Source organism: Phyllopteryx taeniolatus, chromosome 5 (genome assembly GCF_024500385.1).
Source record: "Phyllopteryx taeniolatus isolate TA_2022b chromosome 5, UOR_Ptae_1.2, whole genome shotgun sequence".
Classification (NCBI taxonomy): Eukaryota; Metazoa; Chordata; class Actinopteri; order Syngnathiformes; family Syngnathidae; genus Phyllopteryx; species Phyllopteryx taeniolatus.
The window spans coordinates 28,782,793-28,793,726 of record NC_084506.1 but is presented as its reverse complement, the minus strand read 5'-3'; positions in this window follow the sequence as shown (position 1 = coordinate 28,793,726).

The window sequence follows — 10,934 nt, the reverse complement described above, 5'->3', positions numbered from 1 at the left end:
TTAGTCAGGGCTAGACAGCAACACTTTTCTGAAATCATCAGTAAGAACTTCAACAATCCTTGCACTCTGTTTGCTGTGGTTGACAAGCTCATAACCCCTCCGCCCCCGAATCAGATAGCTCCAGATCTCCTAACAACAGATAAGTACAATGAATTTGCTAGTTATTTTAGTGAAACAATAAAATCCATGGCGGCATGGTGAACGACTGGTTAGAGCGTCTGCCTCACAGTTCTGAGGACCTGGGTTCAATCCCCGGCCCCGCCTGTGTGGAGTTTGCATGTTCTCCCCGCGCCTGCGTGGGTTTTCTCCGGGCACTCCGGTTTCCTCCCACATCCCAAAAACATGCATGAATTGGTGACTATAAATTGCCCGCAGGTGTGAATGTGAGTGCGAATGGTTGTTTGTTTGTATGTGCCCAGCGATTGGCTGGCAACCAGTTCAGGGTGTACCCCGCCTCCTGCCCGATGATAGCTGGGATAGGCTCCAGCACGCCCGCGACCCTAGTGAGGAGAAGCGGCTCAGAAAATCGATGGATGGATGGATGTTTTCAATCTTTAAAACTGTTTTTTTTCTTTCTTTTTTAAATGCTTTTAATCCTGTAAAACACATTGTGTTACCTTGTGTATGAAATGCGCTATATAAATAAATTTGCTTTGCTTTGCTTTGCTTCATACTGAGTGATGACTCCAATAGTTTGTACTGCACAGTGGTGGCTTGAAATAAGAGTGACTCGACATTCGAGTTTTTCGAGATACGAACCATCGTTCGGCCAATTTTTTTGCTTTGGCTTATGAGCAGAATTTCGAGATACGAGCACTGTATGGCGGCATTCAACGCCCTTCAAAACAAGCAGCAGTTTGGCAGATCGTGAACAATTATTTAAAAAAAGGCTTCAAGCTATTTAATGCCGCTCCGAGTTGAAGTTTACTATCAAACAAAACATATAACAATGAGAATTACACATTGTGTGTTAAAAGAACCACACAACTTCCCCTTCTGCAAGCTTAATGCTAACACACAATGCAAAACGCCATAGACGAGCAAAAAGAGCATCGATAATTGTGGTGTTTTAACGCTTTAAGCAACAAATATCGGAATACAAATAGTTCTTCAATTTATGTAAATAGACAATACAACAATAGTCACAGGCATATATTCTTTATCTTCTGCAAAACCCCTCTCGCAAAAAACAACCAATGTTAATGCAGTTTACTGCTTCACTTCCAGTAGTTGTGAAAGTCTTCATCTTTTGTCTTCATTACTTTATTAACTGCCCCCCGGTGGCCAAGTTGCAACCCCATTAATCATGCTGCACAAATAGTTGAATGCTTTATTTTGAATTGAAAGATGGCGCCTACCCGTGTGGACGCCTCGGTTACGCGCTCTGTAGTATTGTTTTTGTTTTTGTGTTTTTCGTTTGTCTTTGGAGACATTATGCGACTCACTTACACAAGGGGAGACTTGCTAAACATCAAGGAGGCTACTCCGGACTTTCTTTCACCAACTTTCACAAATCCGCTCAGTTTTTTCCCCTGAGTTACTCACCGGAGCAGCGACCGCGGTGTTTGGGGCATGGAGACGGAGGCGACACCACAGAGGGAAGTGAGCCGGCATCCAAGTGAAGCTCCGCAAGAGAGGATACAGATTGACGTTTCCGTCAAGCCACCTCGCGAATCTATGCTCTCTACCCAACAAAATGGACAAGCTTCATCTTCTGATAAAGACCAGTAAAGACTTTAGATGTTCCGCCGCCGTGTGCTTTACGGAGACTTGGCTTTGTGAGGCTGTACCCGACAGGGCCGTCATGCTTCCCGGGTTCCATCTTCACCGGGAAGACCGCGGCATGGAACCATCAGGGAAAACCAAAGGCGGCGGGATATGCTTTTATAGCAACGAAAAATGGTGTACAGACGTCACAGAGCTCAGCACACACTGCAACCCGCATTTAGAGTCGCTGTTTTTGAACTGTAAGCCATTCTACTCGCCTCGTGAGTTTGCATCTTTCGTACTCGCCAGTGTTTACATTCTGCCTCAAGCTAACACGAATGCCACACTGCTAATGCTCGCTGAACAAGTACACGCAATTGAAAAAAAATAAATACAAGCAGCACATCGACTGTCCTACCAGGGAAATAACATTTTAGAGAACTGCTATACTACGCAAAATAACACATATCGTGCCATACCTCGTGCAGCCCTGGGCTCCTCTGATAACTCATTCATTCACTTAATACCCACATAGAGGCAGGAACTTAAATGTGCAAATCCTACAGTGAAAAAGTGGACCAATGAAGCAAAGATGGAACTTCAAAGCTGTTTAGACTGCACAGACTGTGTAGTGTCTTTGAAAATTCAGCTGGCATCCTATATCAGTTTCTGTGAAGATGTGTGTGAACCAATAAAGTCATTTCGCACATTCGATAACAACAAGCCGTGGTTCACTGCCAAACTTAAGCAACTTCGCCAAGCTAAGGAAGGCGCATATCAGAGCGGGGACAGGGCCCTGTATAATCGAGCTAGAAACCAGCCGACTAAAGAAATTAACATTGCAAAGAGAAATTATGCAGAAAAGTTGGAAAAACAGTTTGCCGCTAACGACTGTAAATCAGTCGGGCGTACATTACAATCGCTGACCAATTACAAGCGATTCCCTTCAAGCTGAGAACGATAGTAGACTAGCCAATGACTTGAACACCTTCTACTGCAGATTTGAAAAGGACACTTTCCAGAGTAGCATCTGCACCACTTGCACACTGACTGAGGGGTATCTGCAACATTTGCACAATCGACATTGTCCCAGATTATCGCGCTACTGGTCACTTTAAACTTGCATACACTCCTTGAAGTCTCGGCGCCCTTTGCACAATGGTCATTGCACCGGAATATTGCTATATTAGTCATTCAAACCGCTCTAATTGCTAAAGGACGATGCATCTTTTTGCACAATTGTCAAAAAAAAAAAAAAAAAAGTACCGGCATTACCAGATTACAAGCAACCTTTTATTGCTTCAGAATCATCTTTATTTTGCCAAGTATGTCCAAAAAACACACAAGGAATTTGTCTCCGGTAGTTGGAGCCGCTCTAGTACGACAACAGACAGTCAATTGACAGAGAACACTTTTGAGACATAAAGACATTGACAAAAACAGTTACTGAGCAATAAATAGTTGCTAGTTATCTGGCAATGCTGGTACATTTATTTATTTATTTTTATTTTTTTTATTTTTTTATTTTTTTTATTTTGACAATTGTGCAAAAAGATGCAGTCCTCTAGCGCTTAGAACAGTTTGAATGACTAATATGCACCAAATGTGCATGGTGAGTAGTCCTGCTATTTGTTGGTTGGTTAGTAAGTTAGCAGGATAATGAGAGAGAAAAAAAAATTAAAATTCACAAAACTTGGTAGTGCTGGATGGGCCGAAGAAGAACCCACAGAATTTTGGTGCAGATCCTGAAAAAAAGTAAAAATTGACAAATGTGTCACTTTTCACGTCGCAATCTGCTTGCAATGGGACCATGTGAGGGTAGAGACCAAACAGATGGAGCTGAAATAAACTTGGTGTGCAGCAGTTGGTACTTAAATTACCACAAGTTGCAAGACTAGAGTGGAGCAGTGTGATTCTGTACACTATGTCACGAGTATTCAATCCGTTGGACGTGTTTAGGATTGTCTTCCTTCTTGGTGAGGTATGTGCTCTCAAGTTAGGTTTTGTTTGTGATTTTCTTTACCTGTTTGAGTGTGTAAATATCACCCTGCCAGTATGGAGGTAGGTCAACGTCTTCCTTGGTGAAGATCCTCCTGCATGCAGTGTTGGTGCTTTTGACTTATCTGGTGGGCAGTCCCAGGTTCTACCTGTGGTGGGTCGCTCCATCATCATTGCGGTACTCCATCGCCTGAATCAGGGTGTTGATTCTCCTCAGTCTGCGAGGACTATAGTTCAGGAGCACACTAAGACACATACTCATTACAAGTCTGCGGTAGAAAAGGATAGAAAGATTACTTTGTAAGGGTTGTTTCTTGACCTGATTTATCACTTTATACACACAACAGATCTATTATTGTAATAGCCAGCAGGCATTTGACCTCTCCTGTTTTCCAGCAGGTTGAATTGATAAAAGCTGCTGATGGGAGGCCCATCCTATCCTTCACGTCTTTAATGTGTGCTCGCAATGAGTTCCTTGGGAATACAACTAATTACTCCACATCTGTATTTATTTGATCCACAAGGAATTATCCCTTCTGTCACTAGCAGAATGCGCTGGCAGCCATAGGTAGCAGTGATTCATCTCAGCAACGCGTCTGGTGCAGTGTAACAACAAAACAGTAGGAAGATCAATAGAAATAAATGAAGACTACGAATATGCGGTGATTCAAAACGGTCTCATAAATGCATAGAAAGACAAGACTTAAATGCTAATGGAGCAATTTTATCAGATTGAGGCTATAAAAAAAAAACAATACACAAATTCTAAAAATGTAGCAGTTAAATTGAGTTAATCAAAACAAAGAAAGCGGGATATAAACCATTAAACATATAATAATTAAATCAAACTATATCCCTTTGATGTGTTTACCCCAAAACAAAACAGATGTTCAATTTCAAAAGCAGTAAAAGGAATGGCAAATTCCAAGTGAGGCTCTACTGAGTACAGTACAGTATTTGTTTACCATCTCCTCTACCACCCCCTACAGGGGAATTTACAAACTACACATTCTTGCAAATTTACACCAGTGTAATGTAGGTCCTGTACATTGACTACCTAAATACCCATATTTGTTCCATGAAATGTCATTAATCTATTCCCAACGTCTACTGTCTTACATTTTGTAGCGTTTTTGTTGGCCGCACTGTTTGCAGCAGGTGTAAGTTAGATTTGTTTTTGTCCAATCCTATTTCAGCCTCTATGTGCTGCCAGGCCAATGCAACGTAAACTATATTAGAATGGGGACTGGTCCTTTAAACAATCAGATTTCCAGCAGAAGCCTATGACAACCCCCTCGCTACCTTTTGTATCAGAGTCTGTCTATGTGGATGTTCTGTAGGACGTCAAATTGCCTCAAGCTCGACCACATGGCTCTCAGAGGTATCCTGTCAGAACAAGGCCACAAAATATGTCAACACCACTGTTTCCTATCTTCTCTAATTGCCTTTACTCAGAATTTGTATCTCAGCACAACTCCCCCCTGTTGAGTTCAGTAATAGACCTTGGGGGTGGGGTTGTTAAGTCTAATCATACAGAGGTGTAGTCTCATGATTAATTTGGGTTAATATTTCATCTGGAGAGGACCTGTTGCATCATGTCCAGCCACCGCTGGGCTCCATCCAGCAACACCTCCAGGAGTGCACTCTGGATTTCTGCCTGAGCCACAATCCTCAACTGAATCAAGGTAATTAAATGATTGGATTCATGCTAATTAACAACAATGGGGTTCAACCTTCTAATTATCCTTATTCACACAGCAGCCTCTGTAGCTACCCCAAGTGCACGTAAAACATTCCATCTGCTAGTAATTAGGCCCAATAATTTTAGACGCTTGCAAAATGATTTACAATCCGCATGGCTGATTACAGTCTAAATGTGAGTGTGGTGGTTCAATCGGAACAGGGATGGAGCATAGTTTGCGGTGTGTTGGATGCAAAGACAATTTTGTTTTCACTTTATTAGATTTGATCACAGTGGGAAAACAACACCTTTTTGCCAATTGCAAATATTTAATGGAATGACTTTTCATTTGCCTAATCTGCAAATTAAAGGGCTATTGAGACAAAATTGCTCTGTTCCCTGGCATGGGGACTGTCATCTTCTTGCAGAGAATCATTTGAAAGGAGTCCCTTCACGGCCGCAGAGTAGCGAGGCAAGAGATTGCTGCATAGAGAGTGTGCGTGTTTGTGTGGGCATATGTGAACAGAAGAGAAAACTATCCAATGAAGTGATATGGCTAATGCTTGATTGGGAACACTGGGTGTGTTGCCACTTGGCTGCCAGATGCTGGGGATGGAGACAGGGAGTGATCATACACGCATTGCTGCATTGCTCAAACACATCAAGCCAATCTTTCTATCGGCTAACAGTAGCAAACCAAGCATAAAAAACACTTTAATTAATTTAAGCGTTTACTATAGAAACATCTCACAATTAATCCAATCAGCGAGGTACACGATGCCACTGCCAGGGGAAGATAAGCAGGTTTAATTAACAGGTGTTGAATGTTTAAAGTGAGACAACATCAATTTTGCGCATGTGTACACACACAGAGCGGTGTTAAAACTAAATGAACTTGGAGGTGCTCATTAATGAGTCAATGTGTCAGTGCTCTTAAATATGTCCAACGTTGATGATTGCACAAAGATCTATGCTGGTAAGGCAAAACGTGACACTGAATTATTCAACACTGTAAAGGCACACCGATGACTAAAAAACTGAAAAGATTTGTATTCATTGACAATGAAAGGTTCAACTATTATGTTGTGTAATACTACAGTATATACAGTCTATACATTGAAAGATGCGTTTTGGACAAAATGTAGTTGCAAATTGCAGTTCCCAAATTGACCATGAGTACTAAGAAATGCCCCAAAGGAAGACGTAAACTGATGATTACGACATAAACAAATGAAACTCCTCTTAAGTTCAGTTAAGACTAAAAGGTGAATTTAAAACTCTTTACGTCACAATTGACAGTTCGTATGAAATATTTGTAAGTTTTCTTTGTGGTCCACTTCAGGTCTGCCGTCGTCCCAGCAAATAAAAAAATACTGGATCACTTTGCGTTCACATTACTGGCTAAAGCAAACTACTCTGAGAACACTTCTTGAGATCATCTCAGTCTGGTTCATTTCAATGGGATCAATGCTCATTTTCAATGTTTCTATATACACAGAAAATAAAAGCGCCCAAATTATTCTGAGTTTGGATGGGTGAGAGTGATGAAGTGTGAAAACACACAAATACCATGTAAATGTGACTTTAAGGGCTGTGAGCAGTATTTCTAACTAGACACACTCACAGGCGAAGGTGTTGGTACCATAAAGTTAAAGAAAGATAAACCCATGATGGTCACTGAAATAACTAAAAAATATATGAAAAAAACAGCCATTTATTTTGCATTGTGGTCCAACAGAATTATTTCAACAAAATAAATAAATAAACATTATACAAAACTATAATGAAAATGGCTTGGACAAAAACGATGGTACACTTCAGGTCCTTCCAAAGATGTTGAAAAGGATTTAGATCAGAGCTTATAGAAAGCCACTTCTTTCAACGTTTTAAAAGGTTTTGTTCTTAGCAATTCTGATGCATTTTTAGTGTTTGGGGTCATTATACTGTTGGAAGAAATCATGATCTGCCTACCCCAACCAAATTTTGCTCAATACTGCCTTGATATTCATGAGATTTCATTGTACCCTACACGCTGTGCCGGGTGTAGCAAAGCAGCCCACCAAACATGTTTCACAGTAGGTCCAGTGGTCTTTTTGCAGGCGGCACGGTGGACGACTGCCTCATAGTTCTGAGTTCACAGTTCTCCCTGCTTCCCTGCAATTGGGTCCTCAACTTCCTTGCCTTCAACACCTTGAAAAACTGAACCTGACATTTATCTTGGTCTCATTTTTTAATATAATGAAAATCTGTCATCTGAACCGGGTGTGTACACTTTTTATATCCACCGTATATGGACTAGAACATGAGAGCATGACGTCCAACTTAATTCTTTGCTACTCGCCGAACTTACTGTTGGTCTCATGCAATTTGCTGAAATCACACATGAATTTTGAACTGTGTAACATTAGAGACATATTTTTCAGTTCCCAATCAGTAAGGGTGTGTATGTGAATAGGAATGATTGTCTATCTCTATATGTACTCTGTGAATGACTGGCGACCAGTCCAGAGTGTAGTCTGCCTTTTGCCCGAAGTCTCCTGGAATTGGCTTGAGCTGTGCCGTAACCCTGAACAGGATTAGCGGTATAGAAAAGAATTTTGGGCTCTTACTCAAGTGTAAGCTTAGAAGCTCCACTGAGGTTCCAATATATTCTTCAAAGACATGTTGGAAAGATTCATTTTATTAACGACTGCACCCAAAGTTCTTCTCATAGACTAATTTAAGATGAAAACTGAGAAGGAATCTGCATTTTACGCCTCTGTTATTCTCACCTTGATTCAAATGTGACATTACTCATAATGTGGAGTTCCTCCTGCTGCCACCTAATGTCCATTCCCCACCCCCATCCTTGTTCTCCGCAGACCACTGAGCTCTTTGACAGACCACAAGAAGAGGCCAGGTGCTGAAAGATGTTCTGCTTAAAGGCACACATCTGTCTCCCACCAGGCTGTGAAAAATGTGGCACCTTTTTTCTTGCTAGAACAGCAAAGCCCATTCCCTGGCACAGGTGCGGTGCATCGTAACACTAGTGTGACTCTCGGAAAGAGGAAGTCGGCAGATAGCCAGTGATTAGCAGTTGGGGAAACTACGGCTGTCTTATTGGCATGCTAGAGCAGGTACAGGCGTCTGTCCTGAGACAGCTGTGGAGCACTCGCCCATAGCACAGCAATCAAGCGCTTGTTTCTTTAGAAGAATGCTGATGTGCTGCAATGTGCTGCTTCTGCAGCCAACTCTTCCATCTGTACAATATGACAGTGACAGTTTCAGCTTCTTCCTTGTTGCATCACGTCAGGCACTGATTCACCAAAACATATTGGACCACTGTAGGAAGTGTGTAAACTATTTCTAAAAGTAATGCCGACCTTTGCAAAGATGAAGAATGTTTGTTGTGACGGGCATGCTGTCAGCGCTAAGCCGGTTGACCTTTACGTCAACATTGCTCTGTGCATGAGACCTTTAAGCATCTATTAATGCAGAGGCCTACCATCACTCTTCACTCCAGCATGAAGTCTATCCTGCTGATTGAAGTAGTAAATATGAGTGAAAGGAACAATGATAGCCAATTCATCTTGGTTGTTTCCCCAAGGTAATGTGTCTTGCGACATGGTCTGTATGTGCAATTAATATCAAAACACACTCTGGACAAAAGGAATCAATGTAAACCTTTTCAAAGTGAATAACTGAAAAATATGATCTTTTATCTATCCATCTGTCACGAGTTGGGACCCAGAAGCAGGCGGAGGCTGAGAGGTTGCGATGAAAGGTTTATTGAAAAAGGGAATGGAGAAGGTCCTTGAGATGTGCTGGCGGGTCGTCGAGGCAGGGAACGTGTGGCAGGTGGTGGAAGAAGTCCACTCGGCGAGGGACACGGAGGGAGCAGTGAGGACAAGGAGAAACACAAAGGTCAGGAAAAATAGCAAGGAATGGCATAGCTTACTTGTATGCTTGAGAGCTGTTGTACCAAAGGTTACATCAATACTCTGGCAGTGGAGTCTTGGATCTGGTAGGCTTTTATGCAGGTGGTGATGAAGGCCGATTGATGACAGGTGGTGTTGATTACTAGGAAGAGAGTGAGGGAGCAAGCGAGAGAGGGCCACCCAAGCGCCAATAAAAGAACTGCAGGGCATAGCACATGACACCATCTTTTTTTTTTTTTTTTTTTTCTCTGTTTGTCCTCATTAGGGTCACATGTGAGCTTGAATGTATCCAGGCTGACTTTGGACAAGAGATGGGGTACACCCTGGACTGGTTGCCAGTCAGTTGCAGGTTACATATAGACAAACAAGCATTGACACTCACATTCAATTCACACTTGTGGACAATTATTTTTTTCAATAACTTGTATGTTTTGGGAATGTGTGATGAAGCTAGACTACATGGAAGAACAGGAAGGACATGCAAAGTATTAAAAATGAAGGAAGGGTACCAATATTGCTGCACATGCTGTTTTCCGTCTTTTCTGTACAATATCTAAGTTGAAAAAAAACACTTTTGTTTGTTACATTACTTTGGGGCGGCACGGTGACCGACTGGTTAGCCATAAGAATAGTCTATAATGTCGGATTTCTTCACCACACAAATCAGTTGTTCCTCCTATGCAAAGTTTTTAAATTTTCTGATCTTAGAAAATTCAATTTAAAGACAAAACACTCACACACAACAATGAAACAATGTCCATGTATGAACCAGTTCAAAAATAAATATTATTTAGTTTTTACTATATTACTATATATCATTATTATTATATTTCATCCATCAATTTTCTGAGCTGCTTCTCCTCACTAGGGTCGCGGGCGTGCTGGAGCCTATCCCAGCTATCATCGGGCAGGACGCGGGGTACACCCTGAACTGGTTGCCAGCCAATCGCAGGGCACATACAAACAAACAACCATTCACACTCACAATCACACCTACAGGCAATTTAGAGTTGTCAATTAACCTACCATGCATGTTTTTGGGATGTGGGAGGAAACCGGAGTGCCCGGAGAAAACCCACGCAGGCACGGGGAGAATATGCAAACTCCACACAGGCGGGGCTGTGAGGCAGACGCTTTAACCAGTCGTGGACCGTGCCGCTTATAGGTAAGATGATTTTATATTATTGCTAACTATAACTGCTACATGAACAATCAGTTGTGGGGAAAATATGGTATAAAGTGTATTGTTTATTAAAACTAGTGTAGAAACTATATTAATAGGTCAGTGATACAGGGAAAGTTAATAGAACATTATGGATAACTACATATTGGTATTTATCTGTAAATATGATTTTTTAAAAAACTTTATTGCAAAGTGAAACACGGTACACACAGACACACTGCGATTGGCTGGCGACCAGTTCAGGGTGTACCCTGCCTCTCGCCCGAAGATAGCTGGGATAGGCTCCAGCACACCCGCGACTCTAGTGAGGGTAAGCGGTACGGAAAATGGATGGATTTACCTGACGTATGATGTATGTATGTATATATATATATATATATATATATGTCAGTGTGTGTGTGTCTATGTGTGCCCTGCGATTGGCTGACGACCAGTTGAGGGCGTACCC